Consider the following 20675-nt stretch of genomic DNA (forward strand, 5'->3'; position numbering starts at 1 on the left):
TTGAAGCTCTACTGTCAGTCATATCACCCCTGATTTGAAAGTCGGGCATTAAGAATGTGTTTGCAACAGGACTGTATGGAGGCAAATGCACTGCATAGGCTTAAGCAGTCAGCAACCATCTCATGTACATTTGCCACCTCATGAGATCTGGCCAAAACTGGTTTATTGTGAGTTTTATGAAATAATAGCTTATGTTAAAATTAATTTTTAAGTGAAACCTAAATGTATGACTACAAAGCAGTTCTTAAGATATATGTGTAGATACTGTGCTACAGAATGAAAATCTGATCATATAAATAGTGACATAAACATTCAGACAAAGAAAGCAGTATGCAGTAGTAATTATGTTCATCTCTGGGTCACTTTTATAAAAATATTGGACTTGTGGTAGTACAATTCAGCCATTGTGAATTAACATAAAAGGGAATTACAAACATTGGCTGCAAGTGGGACTTGATTGAAATTGATGGGGGAAGTTGGAAACTTGTGCTGGACCAGGATTCGAACCCAGGTTTTCTGATTACTAGACAGATGCTCTGACTAGTAAGCCATCTGGACACAGTGTTGATTGCAGTTGCACTGACTACTGTAGCACGCTTCCTGTCAGACCCAAATTCTCATCTTATCTGCACACTACCTATGTAGTGGCCCTTACCCATTATGCTCATTACACATGGCATTTTGTCAGTTCCTATAGGTGAAATGACTGTACAGGGTGCCCTCAGCCTTGTAAGGCCAACTGAGAAGCTACTCAGTTGTTTAGTAGTGGTTCCAAGGTCAAGAAACCTGACAACAACCTGGAGGGTGGTGTGCTGACAACATGCCCCTCATACCATCTCCAATGATGCCATTGGCAGAGAATTAGATAGTAGTTATTGAGGCCTGACTGGTCTATCTATGTCCAGAACGTGGAACTTTACTTTTTTTGTATACATTAACTATGTTTTTCTTAAGACACAAGGGACTTACAGACATTGGCTGCAATTGGGCATTGATTGAAACCAATGGGGAAAGTTGAAAATTTGTGCCAGACTGGATTCAAACCTTGGTCTCCTGCTTACTAGGCAGATGCTCTGACCACTGAGCCATCTGGAGACAGTGGTCGCTGCTGCTGTGTAGGCTACCCTAGCACACCTCCATCACACCTAAATTCTCAACTTATCCTCACACTACTAGTGTAGTGCCCCTTTGTTCATTGTCCTCATTACTCTCAGCATTTTGCCAATTTCCACAAGAGTTCAAGTCTGGTGTACATCTGAACTGAAGAGATTATTAGCCATTTCACCTTAAGTATATGTACAGGGTGTTTCAAAGAGGACTTTACAAGTTTAAAAATTCATATAAATTAATTTAAAGAAGACATAGTGCTGGGTTTAGTGTTATTTTGTAGGGAACACATCATGTTTATTTCCTTAAACAAAAGACATTGTATGTGGCTTCCGCTGGTTATCCTGCGCACAACCCATAGGAAGTCAATTTCTTCCAAAAATCGTTGTAGCATTGCAGGTGTAACATGCTCAGTGGTAGCATAAATTCTTGTGCTATGTTTGGGTAGAGAAGCCAGCACAGGAGGTACAAACATGATATCCTTGATGAATGCAATTAAAAAAAAAAAAAAAGTAGTGTCAAGTCTGGGGAATGTGGGTGCCATGCAATTGACACATCACAGCCAATCCATTGACCTTCATGCACCATCTTGCATGAAGTAAACATTTCATTCTTGGTCAAGATCATCAATCAGTGGTCTCAAAAAATGTTGTAACATATCCAGGTACATTATACCGTTGATGATTCTCTCACAGAAAGAAAGGGGCCATACACATTGTTCTTGCTCAATGCACAAAAAACGTTCAGTTTATAGCTATCACGGACATGCTGCAATGTTTGATGTGGATTTTCACTGTTCCAAATCCTACAGTTATGGGTGTTAAGCTTGCGACTTAAGTGAAAAATCGACTCGTCAGAAAAGATGATTGTGTCCTAGAAATGTTCATCCTCATGAAATCGATTTAACATAACTGCACAGAAGTTCTTGCACTCAATTTCATCAGTATCTTTTATTGCTCGTATGATCATCAATCTGTATGGTTTCAAATGCAGATGGTTTCTCAACACACACTAAACAGTCGTATATGGGATCTGCAGTTGACAAGATGCACACCAGGTTGATTTCATAGGGCTGAAACGTTGTCTCACTCACTCAACAATGTTGTCAGATGTGCTTGGATGACCTGATGATTTCCCATGTCTTACCAAGCACCCTGTTTCTGCAAAACATTTATGCCACTCTTAAACTGTAGGTCTACAAGGAAGATCTTTAGCATATGGTACTTGGTATGGAAATTACCCCGACTTTGATTCTTCAAACGAAAATACACAGCTAGCACACTTGGGTCCAGTGAAGGCAGCCACCTTTATCACAACTGCCACTAGCACTCTTTATGATGTGATTCGGCACTAGTGAACTAAGCGAGACAAAACTTGATGTATTTTCCTACAAATTGACATTACAGTCACCTCTGTAGATACTATGACTTAATTTATATGAATTTTCAAAGTTGTAAAGTCCTTTTTGAAACACCCTGTATGTGGCGAGTAATAAGGTTAATGGGCAAGGGGCACTACATTAGTAGTGTGTGGATAAGATGAGAGTTTGGGTCTGATGGAAAGTGTGGTGCGGTCTTCCATACAACTGCAATGGCCACTGTGTCTGGATGGCTTAATGGTCAGAGCATCTGCCTAGTAATCAGTGGACTCAGATTTGAATCCTGGCCCAGCACAAATTTTCAACTTTCCCAATTGAATTCAATCAATGCCCACTTGCAGCCAATTTCTATAATTCCCTTGTGTCTCAAGAAAAACAAATTAATGTATACAAAAAAAAGTTAAGTTCCATGCTCTGGCCCAAGATAGGCCAGTCAGGCCTCAGTGGCTACTATGTAATCCTCTGCTAATGGCATCATTGGATGTGGTATGGAGGGGCATGTTGTCAGCACACCACTCTCCAGGTTGTTGTCATGTTTATTGACCTTGGAACCACTACTAAACAACTGAGTAGCTTCTCAGTTGGACATACAAGGCTGAGGGCACCCATTGTCTCACCAAGGGAAAATCTCTGACAGTACCAGGAATCGAACCCAGGCATGGCAGTCAGCCTCACTGACTACAATTCAAACACACAGAATTTGCATATTTACAGGTGTAACTTGAAAAAGATCGTGCAGGTATGGTAACTAGATAACATATGAGAAATATTACCAGACTCATTGGCGGAAGCTGATATCTATTCCACTCTTAACCATACCAAAAAAAAAAAAAAAAAAAAAAAAAAAAAAAAAAAAAAAAAAAAAAAAAAAGCAAGCATGAATACACTATTTATGTGAGAAAAGATTCAACTACAGAAAAGTTTAAATATAAACATAGTGTCATTACCATACAATCGAGGAATATGATGTATGTTCTTAATCATAATGTCATTATCTGAGAGCATACACATATCAAAAAAAGTTTTGCATCATCTCAGTTCCCAGAACTCCTGAAGATAGACGTTGACCAATGAGTGTCGCATATGACTTCAACCAATCATTGGAGACATGTTTGGAGGCAACCTGGTGAGGCTGAACACCTTAGACACACTGTCCAATAAGAGCAGCAAAGTGGAGGTTTCATGCTGTTTCGTGATGGCATTATGTGGGGCCGACATATGCTGCTGGTGGTCATGGAAGGCACCGTAATGGCTGTACGATACATGAATGCCATCCTCTGACTGATAGTGGAACCATATCACCAGCATATTGGCAAGGCATTCATCTTCATGTATGACAATTCGCATCCACATCGTGCACATTTTGTGAATGACTTCCTTCAGGATAATGACATTGCTTGACTAGAGTGGCCAGCATGTTCTGCAGATATGAATCCTATTGAACATGCCTGGGATAGATTGAAAAGGGCTGCTTATGGACGATGTGACTTACCAACTACTCTGAGGGATCTACACCGAATCACCATTGAGGAGAGGGACAATCTGGATCAACACTGCCTTGATGTACTTGTGGATAGTATGCCTTGATGAATACAGGCATGCATCAATGCAGGAGGACATGTTACTGGGTATTGGAGGTATCGGTGTGTACAGCAATCTGGACCACCACCTCTGAAGGTCTTGCTGTATAGTGGTAGAACATGCTACATGTGATTTTCATGAGCAATAAAAAGGGCAAAAATGATGTTCATGTTGCTCTCTATTCCAATTTTGTGTACAGATTTCAGTACTCTCGGAATTGAGGAAATGAAATTTTTTTTTCATGTGTGTACATAATCTAGGGTTAAAGTCTATAGGAAATAACATGTGGACATTTATTTAATGGTAAAGTTAAAAGTGCAATCTCATAGGTGCATATACAGATTCAATGAAAATAATTGAATCTACAGTGACAAGTCATCACTTCATGAAAGTGTATAAAATATGTACTGCAGATACACTACAATGGGATCCTGGATTATATTTATGATGATGTCATTATGAATAAAATCTTGTAATTTGTAGAAGGTTCCAGACATGACACATCAGTAGGAGTCATCCTTTGAAATATGTTGCCAAAGAAATCAATAAAGATGGATTTTTACAAACTAAGTCTGATGAAAAATTTGAAGAGGATACTGAGGGAAAGTTGAACCCATCCAGATAGCCAAGCATATTAAAGTCTTGCTTCTGGAATGCAGGGAGGCATTTTGGGCCCAGATCAAATCCGTTTCATGGATTAATAATGGGGGATGTTATACTGGTGAGCCTGGGTATGATTTTTTGGCATTTATCCACATCTGTCTACATAAATACTGAGCTAGTTGCCAGATACCACCTCAGTTACACAATGTGTGAACACCTTGTAACACATGTAACATCTGGCCATGCAATTACACTAGATGCAGACAGAAGGAGTGCGATGATTCCTCCACTGTGAGAGCTTGCAGTAGCTTTAAAATGCCTTTGGGAGTTGCAGTCCCATTGTGTAATAGCCTATGTGTCATTATGGTTGTTCTCTGTGAAATAAGAGAAGCATCATAGCAGTCCCAGTCTGATACTGACTGGATAAAGGGCACCAGACAGGAAGAAAGGGAATGAGAGGAAGAAGAAAATTTCTGAGAGGATTTGGAGATATCAAGGATATCAACAAAATGTTTCCTTTATGTTGTCATATGATGCAGTATAATGGAAGCCAAGTGTCAACCCAATCTGCAAACTTATACTGTTCATGTGATAGTCACTTTGTGTGTGTTTCCTACCAATGGATAAACTCAGTAAAATGCTGTTATAAAACTCATTGTTTAGGACAGTTTATATCCAAAGTATTTCATCCAGAGTAAGTGACAATTTGAAAGAATTCTGACACATGATTTTCAACTGTTAAAGAAATGACTACTGGTAGCTGAATTCAAATGGGGTAGTGCTGTTGAGGATGATCCACATGAAGGACAACCCAAAACTAAAAATTATTAATAAACAGAATTAACTATTAGAAAGGTTTGTATAAGATGGATCCCATACTTAGGCTGAGCAAAAGCCAATGTAAACACATATTTCCTGGCAATTTTTGGAACAATTTCTAGAAGAATATTATTGATTGTAGATGACTATTTGTTATTGAAACTGAGATGTAGGAACACTGCTTTGTGCTAAAAATGAAAAATGAAGCAAAATTGTGGAAGCTGTTGATTCCCCTGCATTAGAAAGTGTGGAATTTATTTTCATATCAGAATAGTAATTACTAATTATTTCTGGTGTATTGTCCTTATCAATTAGAGGCTACCTTACAAAGATTACCAGTAACTAAGAAGTAGTGTGTGTGTTCTGGACCTCCTGGATGAAAAATATGTAATTGGCACTCCTGACTTCCACCTAATCCTATGATTATAGAGATTTGTTGCTGTAAAATATTCTGAATCCTGTGAAGAGGTGTGATAACTGTTAGTGAATATTAGACAAACCATCTGTCATCACACTGTCATCACATCACGAAAGTGTATTAACATAAACAGAACTGTATCAAAAAGTAAGTACACTTCTCACCACAAAATACACATTCTACATCAACATCTGCAGCTACAAACATATTCTGCAAGCCACCATATCATCTATGGTGGAGGGTACCTTGTACCACTACTAGTTACTTCCTTTCCTATTCCCCTTGCAAACAAAGAAAGGGAAAAACAACTGTCCATAGACCTCTGTATGAACCCCAATTTATCTTATCTAATTTTTGTGGTCCTTATACAAAATGTACATTGGCAGCAGCAAAAGCAGTCTGTAAGCTGCTTCAAATGCTGGTTCTCTAAATTTTCTCAATAGTGTTCCATGAAAGGATTGTTATCTTCCATCCAGGGAATCCCACCTGAGTTGCGAAAGCATGCCCATGACACTTGCATTTGATCGAACTAATAGTAACAAATTTAGCAGCTAACCTCTGAGTTGCTTTGATGTCTTTCTTTAATCTGACATGGTGGAGATCCCAAACACTCAAGCAGTACACAAGACTGGGTCACACTAGTGCTCTATATGCAGTCCCCTTTACAGATCAACCACACCTTCTTAAAAGTTTTCAGTAAATTAAAGTCAACCATTCATCTACTCTACTACATCCCTTACATGCTCATTCCATCTGATGTTGCTTTGCAGTGTAATGCTTAAACATTTAATTGACATGACTTGTCAAGCAGTACATTAGTAATTTTGGATTTGAACATTACGGAATTGTTTTTCCTACTCACTTTTCTACATTTAGAGCAACCTGCCATTCATAACACCAAACAGAAATTTTGTCCAAGTCATCTTGTATCCTCCTTCAGTCACACAATGTTGACATATTCCCATACATCACAGCTCCATCAGCAAAAAACCACAGATTGTGGCTCACCTTGTCTGTCAGATTATTTATGTACCTAGAGAATAAGAGTGTTCCTATCACACTTCCCTGGAACAATCCTTGTCTGTGATGAACACTCACTGGTGAGAACAATGTACTGGGTTCTACTATTTAAGAAGTCTTTCAGCCACTCACATATCTAGGAGGCTATTCTGTATGCTCAGATCTTTGTTAACACTCTGCAGTGGGACACCTTGTCAAATGCTTTGCAGAGATCCAGAAATATTGAATCTGCCTGTTGCCCATCATGCACGGTTCACAAAATGTCATGCGACAAAAAGGAAAGTTGAGTTTTGCAGAAGTGATGCTTTCTAACTCCATGCTTATTTGTGGGCAGAAGCTCTTCTGTCTCAAGGAAATTTATTGCATTTGAACTGAATATTCAAGAATTCTGCAGCACACCAATGTTAAGGATACTGGTTTGAAGGTCAGTTCTTTTACCCTTCTTATACACAGGAGTCACCTGCCTTTTTCCAGTTACTTGGGACTTTGCACTGGGCAAAAGATTAACAATAAATACAAACTAAGCATGGAGCCAATGCATGCTTTGTAAAACAGAATTGGGATCCAAATAGACTTCATGACTTACTTGTTTACACCTCTTTCAGTTGCTTCTCCATGCCAGGGATGCCTATTACTATGTCCTCCTTATAGGAGTCTGTACAATGATCAAATGACAGTACATTTGTATGATCCTCCAGTGCGAATGATTTCTTAAATGCAAGATTTAAAACTTCAGCTTTCCTTTTGTTGTCTTCTGTTGCCACATCAGATAGTCAATGAGTGATTGGCTAAAATCCTTTACCCCCTTAGTGATTTTACATAGGACCAAAATTTTCTTGGGTTCTGAGCAAGATCTTTTCCTAAGATATGATGGTGGTACTGTAGTTCTTGAGTGCCTCACACATCAATCTTTTTTATGGGCACTTGAATTTCTACTAACTTTTACCTCTCATTACTTGGGTGTTCTTATTAGAACTGAGAGTGTAACAGTCATTGAATACTCAGCAATTTCTGAATTTTTTATTTAAACCATGGTGGAACTTTTCCATCCTTAATCAACGTATTTGGCACATACTTCTCCAGAATGTGATTTATCATTCATTTAAACTTTGCGTAAATAAAAATAAATAAAAAAATTAAAAAAAAATTCCTCTCTGTCCATCATACTGGAACTAAAAGATGTCCATTCATTTTCTAAGTACGATGCTAACAACTGCTTCTCTGCTCTTTCTAGCAGAAACATTCTCATAACATTTTTAATGGATCATCATCAATATGATGACGTTATGATCACTAATCTGTGTCTTTATGTTGATGCTGTTAGTAGCATCAGGCCTGTTTGAAATTACAAAGACTAAAATATTTACACTACATGCTGGCTGTTGAAATAGCTGCTCAAGACAGTTTCTGGAAAACATGTTCAAAAGTACTTCACAAAACTGCCTGTCCATACCACCTGCAATAAATCCATAGACAACTCAGTCTATCCTCAGTAGATTAAAGTCACCTCCAACTATCGTTGCATGATCTGAGCATTTCCACAGTGCTGCATGTCAAGTTTCTTTGACTGATTCTGAACCTGTTATGGCATAACTGGGTGGACAGTAAAAACATCCAACAGTTAACTTGTATTGTCCTAGACCTGTTACATGCTTTGAGGTAACTTCACAGTCAGGCTCAGTTTCAACCTCAACAGATACAATATCTTTGTTGATTGCAATGCACACTCTCTCACTTATGGCATCTTCTCCATCTTTTCAAAATATGTTCCATGCCTGGATAAATATTTCAGAATTTTCTGCTTTAGGTTTCAGCCAGCTCTTGATTTGGAGAATAATTTGAGCATAACACCTTTCCTGGAGGTTAGTAAATTCATGAACTTTGTTACAAATACTTTGACAACTTACTGTTAAAATTTTGAAAGTTGAAGTGTTTATTTTTTACAAGTTCTGATTTCACTCTCTGTGCATTGACTGGTGAGAATTCATCATAGGACTAAGAAACCCCATGTGCACCCAAGTAGCTGCTTCCTTTGTGAAGTGGTGCCCCTGACCTTTCAAGAGGATTCCTACAATTATCCACACAGGTCCAGGAATCTACAGCCAAGACTGTCACAGAATTGACACAGCCTTTGGTTAGACACTCCACTCAGCTCCAAACCCAAGGACTCTGATCAGTTTAGGGAATGATGCTGCTGACTGTGAGCTCTGCTGGCACCCCACACATGAAGCCAGTAGTGTTCACCACATCTGCAAGCTACCCACATGAACTGAGGATAGCCTCGGAACCCATGTGACAGACACCATTGGTGATGAAGTGAACCACAACTTGCAGATGACTACACCGTGCATGCTCAGTAGCCACAAGAAGGCCTTTCTCTACATCTTGGATGAGTTCCCTGGCAGACACATTGGATTTTCTTCTGACTCTGGGTGCTATTACCCTAAGGGGCTCCATAACGTGCCTAATGTTGGAGCTCCCAATAACTAGCAAAATCCTCCCCCTGTGTGCCTGCTTGGATCCTGCTGAAGGAGCAGGCACCTGTCTACTCACAAGTTGAATGGGTGAGGCCAGACGGCCAGCCTCCACATTGCAGCATCTTCACTTCAAGGGATGTGTATGCGCTCCCACCCATCACTCACCCTGTAGTGAGAGTGGATCTGCCACTTCAGGTAGCCTGCAAGGTACTTTGGGATAAGAGCCCACAGATGGAAGAAGCACCAGCAGAGGTGTCCTAGGCAATGTGCCAGATTTTACACCACTGCTACACCCAAAGGCAATAGCCTGAAGACGGCTGACTGTGGCCAAAAGCACCTTGAGCTGTTGGTGAACTGCAGCTGGCTCCTCCTCGATCCACACATGGCAAGCACACAGCCCATTGATTAAGATTTAATTGCAAAAGGATACACAGAAAATTATATTAGGTTGGTGCATAGGTTTGTAGCTTTTTTCTTTTTTTCTCTCATGTTGGTATTCCATTGCTATGAATTTATTTATTGGAAATTTGTGGTAAGATCTTATGGGACCAAACTGCTGAGGTCATCAGTCCCTATACCTACATACTATTTAATGTAACTTAAACTAACTTACATTATGGACAACACACACACCCATGCCCAAGGGAGGACGCGAACCTCCGAAGGGGGCAGCCGCACGGACTGTGACAAGGTGTCCTAGACCATGTGGCTACCATGTGTGGCAATTTGTTTATCAATTGTCATTTTTTTATTTTAGTTCACTGTCACTATTTGAATTTACATATTGTCATTTTGTCATCTGGAGACAGTGAGTAGAGCTGAAGACACTAGAAGATGGAGTGCCAATGGGAGAAATTGAAACATTTCCAGCATGTACTTCTGTTTGAGTTCAGTAGAGGGATGACAGTAGTGGAGGCAGTCAAAAACATTGGTACTGCATGTCAGGATAATGCTCTTGGACAGAGCACAGCAAGAAAATGGTTTTCTCATTTTCAGGAGGATCATTTTGACATTAGTGGCTCTACATGTTCAGGAAGACCTTCAGTGTTTGATGAAGATTGTTTAAACACATTAACCCACAATGTATAGCAGTGTACTAGAGAACTAGAAAAGGTGATGTATTGTGATCATTCCACCATTGTGTAACATTTGCATCCAATGCGGAAGATTCAAAAATTAGCATTATGGGTATTGCATGCTCTAAGCCAATATCACACAATTCAGTGCGTGGCCATGTGTGCATCTCTGCTTGCTTGTCATCAATTGTCTCTTGAACACCACCAACTATTCCTAACCTGTATCATTACTGGTGACTTTATGCTAACATAATGAAAAGAAAGGAGTGGTTGAGCCCAAACAAACCAGCAACTCCCTGTGCCCATCCATAAAGATTATGTTCTGCATCTGATGGAATGGTGATGGTGTAGTGTACTATGAGTTGCTTCCCAGAGGAATGACCATCGCTGCTCACATTTACTACCAACAACTGAGATGTCTTGCAGATACAATCCAAGAACAATGACCAGAAAGACTGCATGAAGGGACGCTACTCCATGATAATGCCAACCCACATGCTGCTACAGCGAAGAAAAATAATATACAGAAGTTGGGTTGAGAAATAGTTCAACACTTTAATCACCTGATCTTACATCCTCAGATTTTCACCTTATAGAGTCTGTATCAAACAACCTTCAAGGAACTTCCTTTCTGGAGGAAAATGCACTCTGAACATGGCTCAACAAGTGCGTCACCTCAAAACAGTATGATTTCTAAAGTAATGGAAACAAAAAGTTACCCTAGCATTGGCAGACTGTTGTAAATAGGAAGGAAAATATATTATTGATGACTAAAGTCTTTGCTATGTGTATCTGTTGTGTTTATTAAACATATGGAAATGCACTACAAACTTATACACCAACCAAACACAAGTAATTGCTATTTTTCTGAAATGTCATCAATGGAGGATGACACCTAACTGAGCTGTGTAGTTGACTGCTCAAAAGAAATGACACCTGTGCTACAGACTGTGTGAATCTACACTTCACAATGACTGACATTAAATATCTTAAATACAAAAACACACATGGAATTTAAGAAACAGACTATGAAAAAACACAGTGAAAGCTAAATATTTAACTTGCTGTTCTGCTGGGCCATCACAGGTAGCAGCTGGAAACTAACAGTCCTTTAATGGGAGGTCAAGAAAGTTTTAGCTTGCCCTCACAAAACTGGACTAAGGTAAGAGGAAACAAAGAGATGAAAATATGAATTATTTATTATTTTAAAAAGTGCAATTTTAAAGTAATGAAGTAGAATGTGCACAATGCTTGTTACTGAATTTACACAGGAAGTAATTTTGGTGAAACGTATGTTTAAAGCACAATAATGTGGAAACTAAGTTATCTATTTTTATATTAGTGGTGTCTGCTCTTTTTGAGCTGTCCAAAAAGACAGACACCATTCATGGTCCTGCAGCTATATTTACATGACAAAAGAGAAATTCCAACATCCTCTGCAATTGGGCATTAAAATAAATTCAGTGGCAACAAATGAAAAATTGTGCTGGACTGGAACTTGAACCTGGATTTTCTGCTTATTGTGCAAATTCCCATATGCTGTGCACTACATATGTAGTGTCCCCTGTCAACCATTCTAAATGCTTGCAACCTCACCTGATTCCCACATGAGGTTGAATGAAGAGTGCACTTACACTGAAGGTATAATTTTTTTCTATCAGAGCACATATGTTTCTATGTGAATTGTCTGTTCTTTCAGACATTCAGACACTATGTATGTAGTGTGTGACACATGCGAATTTTGTTGGACTGGAAGTGTGCTCAGATAGCCAAAGTTGTTAAGGTAAGCTCTTGTGATACATGAGAAATCTGGGTTGAAGTCCTGCTCTTTTAGGAATTTTCACTTATCACCACTGGACCCATTTCAATCCCCGACTGCAGCTTGTGCCAAAATCTCTCTTTTGTCATAAATTATGTATGTTGAACAAAATGTAAATTTTGACAGCCACACTCTTCAGGAAGTGAAAACTGAGAACAGAGTAACTTAACTACACTAAAGGAAATCTAATTCATAGTTATAAGGTCAGATCCCAGGTAGAAGCTTCTAGTTTATAGTCTTTGAAAATAAAAATAGTGAAATTATCTGTATGCCTCTGTATGAGCCCTAATTTCTTTTATGTTACACTTACACCTATGATACAAAATGTACTGCATAATCATGGCAGTAGACTCATTTTACTCTCTGTCTATAAACTTGTGTAACAGGCTTCTATGGAAACAAATTTTCTTTCTTGTTTATGTAAGATAAAATGTGACACTTAGAACTGATACCACTGTTCCTCACAGGAAGACAATGCGTAGATTGTCAGCAGATTATATGTGTACACTTGTCTCCTACAACATCCAACTGGAAAATAATAGGTGCTCAATGAACATTCCTCTACAGACACAAGGCTACATATGAGGAATGTTAGATCACATATCCCAGTGTAATAGAGCATGCACTGCCTTAACAGAATGTGAAGCACCCAGAAGTGCAATGGAGGAGGAAGTGAAATGTGAAATGAAACTTCTTGGGCTAAGAGGGTATATGATGTTATTTCAGTGACTAAAAAACTAAGTAAAAGTTACAAATAACTTAACAGTATGAGCCCACTTTTCAGTATGGCTCTCTTCCCCTCTGCCCTAGATGTGTGCACTGGTTCATTTGAAAATAGTGTCATAAGGCCACTGTATCCTCTTCCAAGGCAAGCTGCTCTATAACTGTTGTAACGGGTTCTTGATATCCTGGACAATGGAACTCATGTAGAGTTTGTGTCCAAGCTGGTCCCACACGTGTTCTATCAGAGACAGATCTGGGAATTTTTCTGGCCATGGGAGTACCTCAGTGTCATTCAGACAGTTCGTAGAGACATGTGGCATGTATGGGAGACCATTGCCCTGTTGAAAAATGTCATCAGAAACTTGTCACATGAGAGGTAACATGTGAGGTTGCAGGATGTCCATGGCATACTACTGTATGGTCAGATTTCCCTCAATCACTATCAGTCACCTGAAGTCATACCCGATGACACCCCACACCATGATGCCACTAGTAACACTGCTATTCCTCACCAAACCACTAGCAGAATGAGACTCCTCCCCAGGTCACTACCATACATCATGATGATGGCCATCTGGAGCAGTGCATAGCCTCAATTCACTGCTGAACATAATGCAATGCCATTCAACAGCAGTCTATGCTTTGTGGCCATGTCATCATGTCAAGTGCCGCTGTTCGTGTTGCAGTGTTAATGACAATGTTTGCATGGGATGGTAATTCCCTAGTCCAGCTGTCCATTCAATGACACAGGATGACACAGGATGTTGCAAGGAGTCCACTACTTGTTCTTTGATGGTAGGTGCAGATGCCAAGGTTTTACAATGTGCTTAGCACACAAAATGCTGATCCTCCCTTGTGGTGGCCAGATATGTCTGGCTGGAAACTTGATGATCAGTATACCTGGCCTCAAGTTACCATGCTGATCAACAATGGTCCTGGTCCCATTTGAATGCCCCACAAATCTGGATGACGAGCTTGTTGCACAATATGGTAATCGTCCCTTGTTGTGGTAGACATGCCTGACTGGAAACTTGATGACGAGTATTCCTGGCCTCAAGTTCCCATACTGTTCAACAATGGCCCACTGTCACATTAGAATACCCCACAAATCTGGATATTGCCTGATTCAGTTAGCTGGATAAATGGAGACCCACAAAGAGACCCCTTTCAAACACTGTTAAGTGCTGTAAACACTATTTCACATGTGTATGGAGCATCTCTGTGTCCTTCACAGTGATTACTCAACATTTGATGCTGTTCTTACCACTTAGGTACTTTACATGGCCTGGTAACATGACTAAACATGAATGATACTAATGCAGTCTGGTGGCCATTTTACATTTTACCGGTTGGAGAGAATTTCAATGGCATGTACATGTATGATATTACATTTACATACAATCATGTCTACTGGGTGCCTCACATTTTTGTCGGGCAGTCTATATGGAACACTGTTGAAGAAGATGAAGATATCTTAAAATCAGCTCCAGCTAATGTAATTGACTTATGAGCAAGTATTAAATGGATATGAATCAAATTGTTTCCAGTATCTTGTAAAGTCCAGGGCATGATAAGTGCTCCCATCATAAAGGCAAAGTGGGATAATATTAGTTATTAGACAGGGGTTCTTACTTCAGCTGCTTGTTACTATATTGTTCAGCAAAATATCTAACTGCTGCACATAATCTGAAAATCTCAGTTTCCTTTTATCCAATTTAGTTGTTTCTTCAAGTAGCTGCTATATTTAAAATTTGACACAAATATCAGTGCACATATTTTCCAGTTTCACTCTTCAGTCTCTTTGGGAAATGATTAAGCATATGGGTGAACAAATATCAAATTCTGCTCCAAACAGATTGTCATAAGCTTTGATGAGAAGTGACAACAACAATACCTGGGAATCAGACTATTTACAAATGTTCTGTGTAATTTCAAATTACTCCACAATTTCTTCTGGAGTGAGGCAGATGGATACCACCAGGGAGAATCAGATGGAGGCAATAAATCTGATGGTCACTTAAATAATTAATGAAGGGATGAGGCTAAATCCTAGAACTATCTTCATTATGCCACCTTTTTTGCAAAACTTTTTCCAAAGTTCCAGCTGTTCATTTGCAGATAATGTGTCACATGTATAAAAGTAACATACACAAATGATATTAACATGAGTGCAACTAAATTACTCACAAATTTTAGCTACTCACAAAAAACACACACACACACACACACACACACACACACACACACACACACACACAATCATACACAGGGCTACTGTCATCTCTGGAGACTAAGGCCAACTTTGACTGCATCTGAGGTGAGCATCAGTTTCAGTATGGGTGCACACTGAAGGTATAGAATAAGTGTGGGTTGTGGGAAGATGCTGGTGTTGCCTGTGGTGACATGCAGGGCACATCATGGGGACATGATAGTCGGCTGCTAGGTGTAATGTGTGTTGGCTGTGCTAGAGCTGCCTGGGGGGAGGGGGGGGGGACAGTGGAATTGGGGAAGGAGAGGGGCAGAGAAGAGGAAAAAAAAACAGACTATGCAGGACACTGACAATTTGATGGCATGTGTGGAACTGTATTAGGAGCAGGGTAGGAGATAGAAACAGGTGGAGGACAGGGACTAGTAATGGTTGTGACCAGAAGGTTAGAGGAATGAAGGATATCTTGCAAGGAGAGTTCCTACCTGCACAATTCAGAAGAGCTGGTGTTATTGGGAAGGATCCAGATGACATGGATTGAGTAGCAGTCATTGAAATCAAGCGCAACATGTTGGGCATCATACTCAGCAACTGGGTGGTCCAGCTACCTCTTGCCTGCAGTTTGGCAGTGGCCATTCGTATGGACAGACAGCCTGTTAGTTGTCATGCTGATGTAATGTACCACACAGAGGTTGCAGCTAAGTTTCTAGATCATGTGGCTGCTTTCACAAGTGATGCTGCATTCGATTAGGTAGAAGATGCCTGTGACAAGACAAGGTAGGTGGGGAGGATGTATGGCACGGATCTTGCATCTGTGTATCTATTCCAGGGTTATTATACATGAGTTGAGGAGTTGGGAGCAGGGGTGGAATATCAACAGATAAAGCTGTTGTGTAGGTTGTGTTGGTGGTAGAATAACACTGTAAGAGGGGTGTGGAGGATATTTTTCATTTCACAGCATAGCAAGAGGTGGTCAGAACCCTGGCAGAGAATATAATTCAGTTGCTCCAGTGCTGAGCTGTACTGAGTCATGATGCATGATCTGTGAAGGCCACAGTGGGACCTTTGGCATATCTGGAGAGGGACTGTTCCTCATTAAAGACGTGTTGCAGACGGGTAGCTAAGCTCTATAGAATGGACTTCTTGGTGTGGATTGGGTGACAGTTTTCAAAATGGAGGCATTGTTGGTGGTCGGTAGACTTTATGTGGACAGAAGTACTGATGTAGCCATCCTGAGATGGAGGTCAACATTGAGTGAGGTGGTTTGTTGGGTTGAGGGGACTCCATGAAGTGAATGGTGTTGAGGTTCTTGAGGACTGTGGATAGGGTGTCCTCACCCATGGACTAGATCACACCAATGTCATCAGAGAATCTAAATCAGGTACGGGGAACTGGGGTTTTTGCTGGCTATAAAGGATTACTCTAGACAGCCTATGAAAATGTTGGAATAGGATGGTGACATGTGGGTGTCCATTGCTGGAATGCAGGTTTATATATAGGTGATGCCTTCAAATTAGAAGTAATTATGGGTGAGGATGTGGTAATCAGGAAAGAGATAGTAGGTTTGGAGGCAGCTGAGCATTTGGGAAGGTAGGGCTTTATAGTGGCAAAGGCCATTGTCGTTTTGGATGTATGTGTAGAGGCAGTTGGCACTGACAGTCATGAGCAGAGTGCCAGGTGGTAAACTAAGAGGAACTGTGGAGAGTCAGTAGATGGAAAGGGTAACTTTTCTGTATTGGTGCAGATGGAAGGAGCTAGGACCCATAGTGGACAATAACGAAAACATTTAAAATGTGTAGGAGTATCTCAATACACTCAAAACAGACAAAAACAGATGAAGTATAGTGAAATAAAGATGAAACTGGAGGTAGTACAGTGAAAAACAAGATGATGAAGAAATATATATACGATACTACATCCACCCAGGACTGGAGAAACTGAATCATGTCTCCACCACTTGTCATGCCCTGAAATTTGGAATACCCTCCCACTGTCTTCCTCATCCCTCCCAGAGTGGCACATTGCCACACACCGAACCCATGCAATCTTCTTGTCTATCCCTATTCCACCCCTCCTCCCAACTCCTTGACCTATGGTTAATATTCTTGCAATAATCAGTTCAAGTCAAGCTGCAGCTTGATGTAATCTTTTAGGGTGTGAATGAGTTGGAACGTTGCTCTATTAAAAAATGTAGCAAATCCACAGATGTTGGATCAAGTGCTTCAGTGTTCGGTGTTGTCTTTTGATCTAGATGGGGTGCCTGTAAATGCCGTGGGATTTTTAGCTGCTATTATTGAGAAAATTTCCATCTTGCAAGGCAATTCAGGGTGGGAATGTAAGGATACCATGACCACAATCCTTGACAGTGAACTACATAGAGTAGTCTTCCACCTTTTCTGGTGGTAGTGGTGGTGGTGGTGGTGGTGGTGGTGGTGGTGGTGGTAGGGTGGAGGAGGAGGGTGGCAGGCCTTGTTGTGTCATGATGACAGTGTTAGTTACCAGTGAACATGTGAGGTAATAGTGTGGCAGACTTGGTTGAGCAAACTTGTAATAAAAGAGTCATGAGACAGAGATAGGCAAAGTTGAAGTATAAGTATCTACTAGTGCAGTAAGGGAACTATGTCACTGCAATTGTTTGTTGTTGTGGTCTTCAGTCCTGAGACTAGTTTGATGCAGCTCTCCATGCTACTCTATCCTGTGCAAGCTTCTTCATCTCCCAGTACCTACTGCAACCTACATCCTTCTGAATCTGTTTAGTGTATTCATCTCTTGGTCTCCCTCTACGATTTTTTATCTCCACGCTGCCCTCCAATACTAAATTGGTGATCCCTTGATGCCTCAGAATAAGCCCTACCAACCGATCCCTTCTTCTAATCAAGTTGTGACACAAATTTCTCTTCTCTCCAATTCTATTCCATACCTCCTCATTAGTTATGTGATCTACCCATCTAATCTTCAGCATTCTTCTGTAGCACCACATTTCGAAAGCTTCTATTCTCTTCTTGTCTAAACTATTTATCATCCACGTTTCACTTCCATATATGAATACACTCCCTAAAAAATACTTTCAGAAACGACTTCCTGACACTTACATCTATACTCGATGTTAACAAATTTCTCTTCTTCAGAAACTCTTTCCCTGCCATTTCCAGTCTACATTTTATATCCTCTCTACTTCAACCATCATCGGGTATTTTGCTCCCCAAATAGCAAAACTCATTTACTACTTTAAGCAACTCATTTCCTAATCTAATTCCCTCAGCATCACCTGATTTAATTTGACTACATTCCATTATCCCCGTTTTGCTTTTGTTGATGATCATCTTATATCTTTCTTTCAAGACACTGTCCATTCCATTTAGCTGCTCTTCCAGGTCCTTTGCTGTCTCTGACAGAATTACAATGTAATCAGTGAACCTCAAAGTTTTAATTCCTTCTCCACAGATTTTAATTCCTACTCCGAATTTTTCTTTTGTTTCCTTTACTGCTTGCTCAATATACAGACTGAATAACATTGAGGTCAGGCTGCAACCCTGTCTCACTCCCTTCCCAACCACTGCTTCCCTTTCATGTCCCTTGACTCTTATAACTGCCATCTGGTTTCTGTACAAATTGTAAATAGTCTTTCGCTCCCTGTATTTTACCCCTGACATCTTCAGGATTTGAAAGAGAGTCAAAAGCTTTCTCTAAGTCTAAAATGCTAGAAACACAGGATTGCCTTTTCTTAATTTATTTTCTAAGATAAGTCATAGGGTCAGTATTGCCTCACATGTTCCAACATTTCTACGGAATCCAAACTGTTCTTCCCCGAGGTCGCCTTCTACCAGTTTTTCCATTTGTCTGTAAAGAATTCGTGTTAGTATTTTGCAGCTGTGGCTTATTAAACAGGTAGTTTGGAATTTTCACATCTGTCAACACCTGCTTTCTTTGGGATTGGAATTATTATATTCTCCTTGAAGTCTGAGGGTATTTTGCCTGTCTCATACATCTTGTTCACCAGATGGTAGAGTTTTGTTAGGCCTGGCTCTCCCAAGGCTGTCAGTAGTTCTAATGGAATATTGTCTACTCCTGGGGCCTTGTTTTGACTTAGGACTTTCAGTGCTCTGTCAAACTCTTCACGCAGTATCATATCTCCTATTTCATCTTCATCTACATTCTCTTCAATTTCTATAATATTGTCCTCAAGAACATCGCCCTTGTACAGACCCTCTCTATACACTTTCCACCTTTCTGCTTTCCCTTCTTAGCTTAGAACTGGGTTTTCATCTGAGCTCTTGATATTCATGCAAGTGGTTCTCTTATCTCCAAAGGTCTCTTTAATTTTCCTGTAGTCAGTATCTATCTTACCCCTAGTGATATGCGGCTCTACATCCTTACATTTGTCCTCTAGCCATCCCTCCTTAGCCATTTTGCACTTTCTGTTGGTCTCATTTTTGAGACGTTTGTATTGCTTTTTGCCTGCTTTATTTACTGCATTTTTGTATTTTCTCCTTTCATCAATTAAATTCAATATCTCTTCTGTTACCCAAGGATTTCTATTAGCCCTTGTCTTTTTACCTACTTGATCATCTGCTACTTCCACTATTTCATCTCTCAAAGCTACCCATTCTTCTTCTACTGTATATCTTCCCTTATTCTTGTCAATCATTCCCTAATGCTCTCCCCAAAATTCTCTACAATCTCTGGTTCTTTCAGTTTATCTAGGTCCCATCTCCTCAGATTCCCGCCTTTTTACAGGTTCTTCAGTTTTAATCTACAGTCCATAACCAACAGATTGTGGTCAGAGTCCACATCTGCCCCTGGAAATGTCTTACAATTTAAAATCTGGTTACTGAATCTCTGTCTTACCATTATATAATCTATCTTATACCTTCTAGTATCTCCAGGCTGCTTCCATGTATACAACCTTCTTTCATGATTCTTGAACCAAGTGTTAGCTATGATTAAGTTATGATCTGTGGAAAATTCTACCACATGGCTTCCTCTTTCATTTCTTCTCCCCAATCCATATTCACCTACTACATATCCTTCTCTTCGTTTTCCTACTGACGAGTTCCAGTCACCCATGACTATTAAATTTTAGTTTCCCTTCGCTATCTGAATAATTTCTTTTATCCCCTCATACATTTCATCAATCTCTTCGTCATCTGCAGAACTAGTTGGCATACAAACTTGTACTACTGTGGTAGTTATGGGCTTCGTATCTATCTCGGCCACAATAATGCATTCACTATGCTGTTTGTGATAGAAGAAGAAATAGGAGTTCATTTAGAAGAGATAGGGGATCCAGTATTAGAATCGGAATTTAAAAGAGCTTTGGAGGACTTACGGTCAAATAAGGCAGAAGGGATAGATAACATTCCATCAGAATTTCTAAAATCATTGGGGGAAGTGGCAACAAAACGACTATTCATGTTGGTGTGTAGAATATATGAGTCTGGCGACATA

General features: G+C 40.0%; 1 protein-coding gene across 2 annotated transcripts in view; it reads right to left on the reverse strand.

The window, feature by feature from the left end:
• The window catches only part of LOC126248459 (tolloid-like protein 1), a 600069-nt gene that overhangs the window by 139533 nt on the left and 439861 nt on the right, over window positions 1-20675 (reverse strand). The gene's annotated exons all lie outside the window — the stretch shown is intronic.

The sequence above is a fragment of the Schistocerca nitens genome, chromosome 3, assembly GCF_023898315.1.
Source record: "Schistocerca nitens isolate TAMUIC-IGC-003100 chromosome 3, iqSchNite1.1, whole genome shotgun sequence".
Classification (NCBI taxonomy): Eukaryota; Metazoa; Arthropoda; class Insecta; order Orthoptera; family Acrididae; genus Schistocerca; species Schistocerca nitens.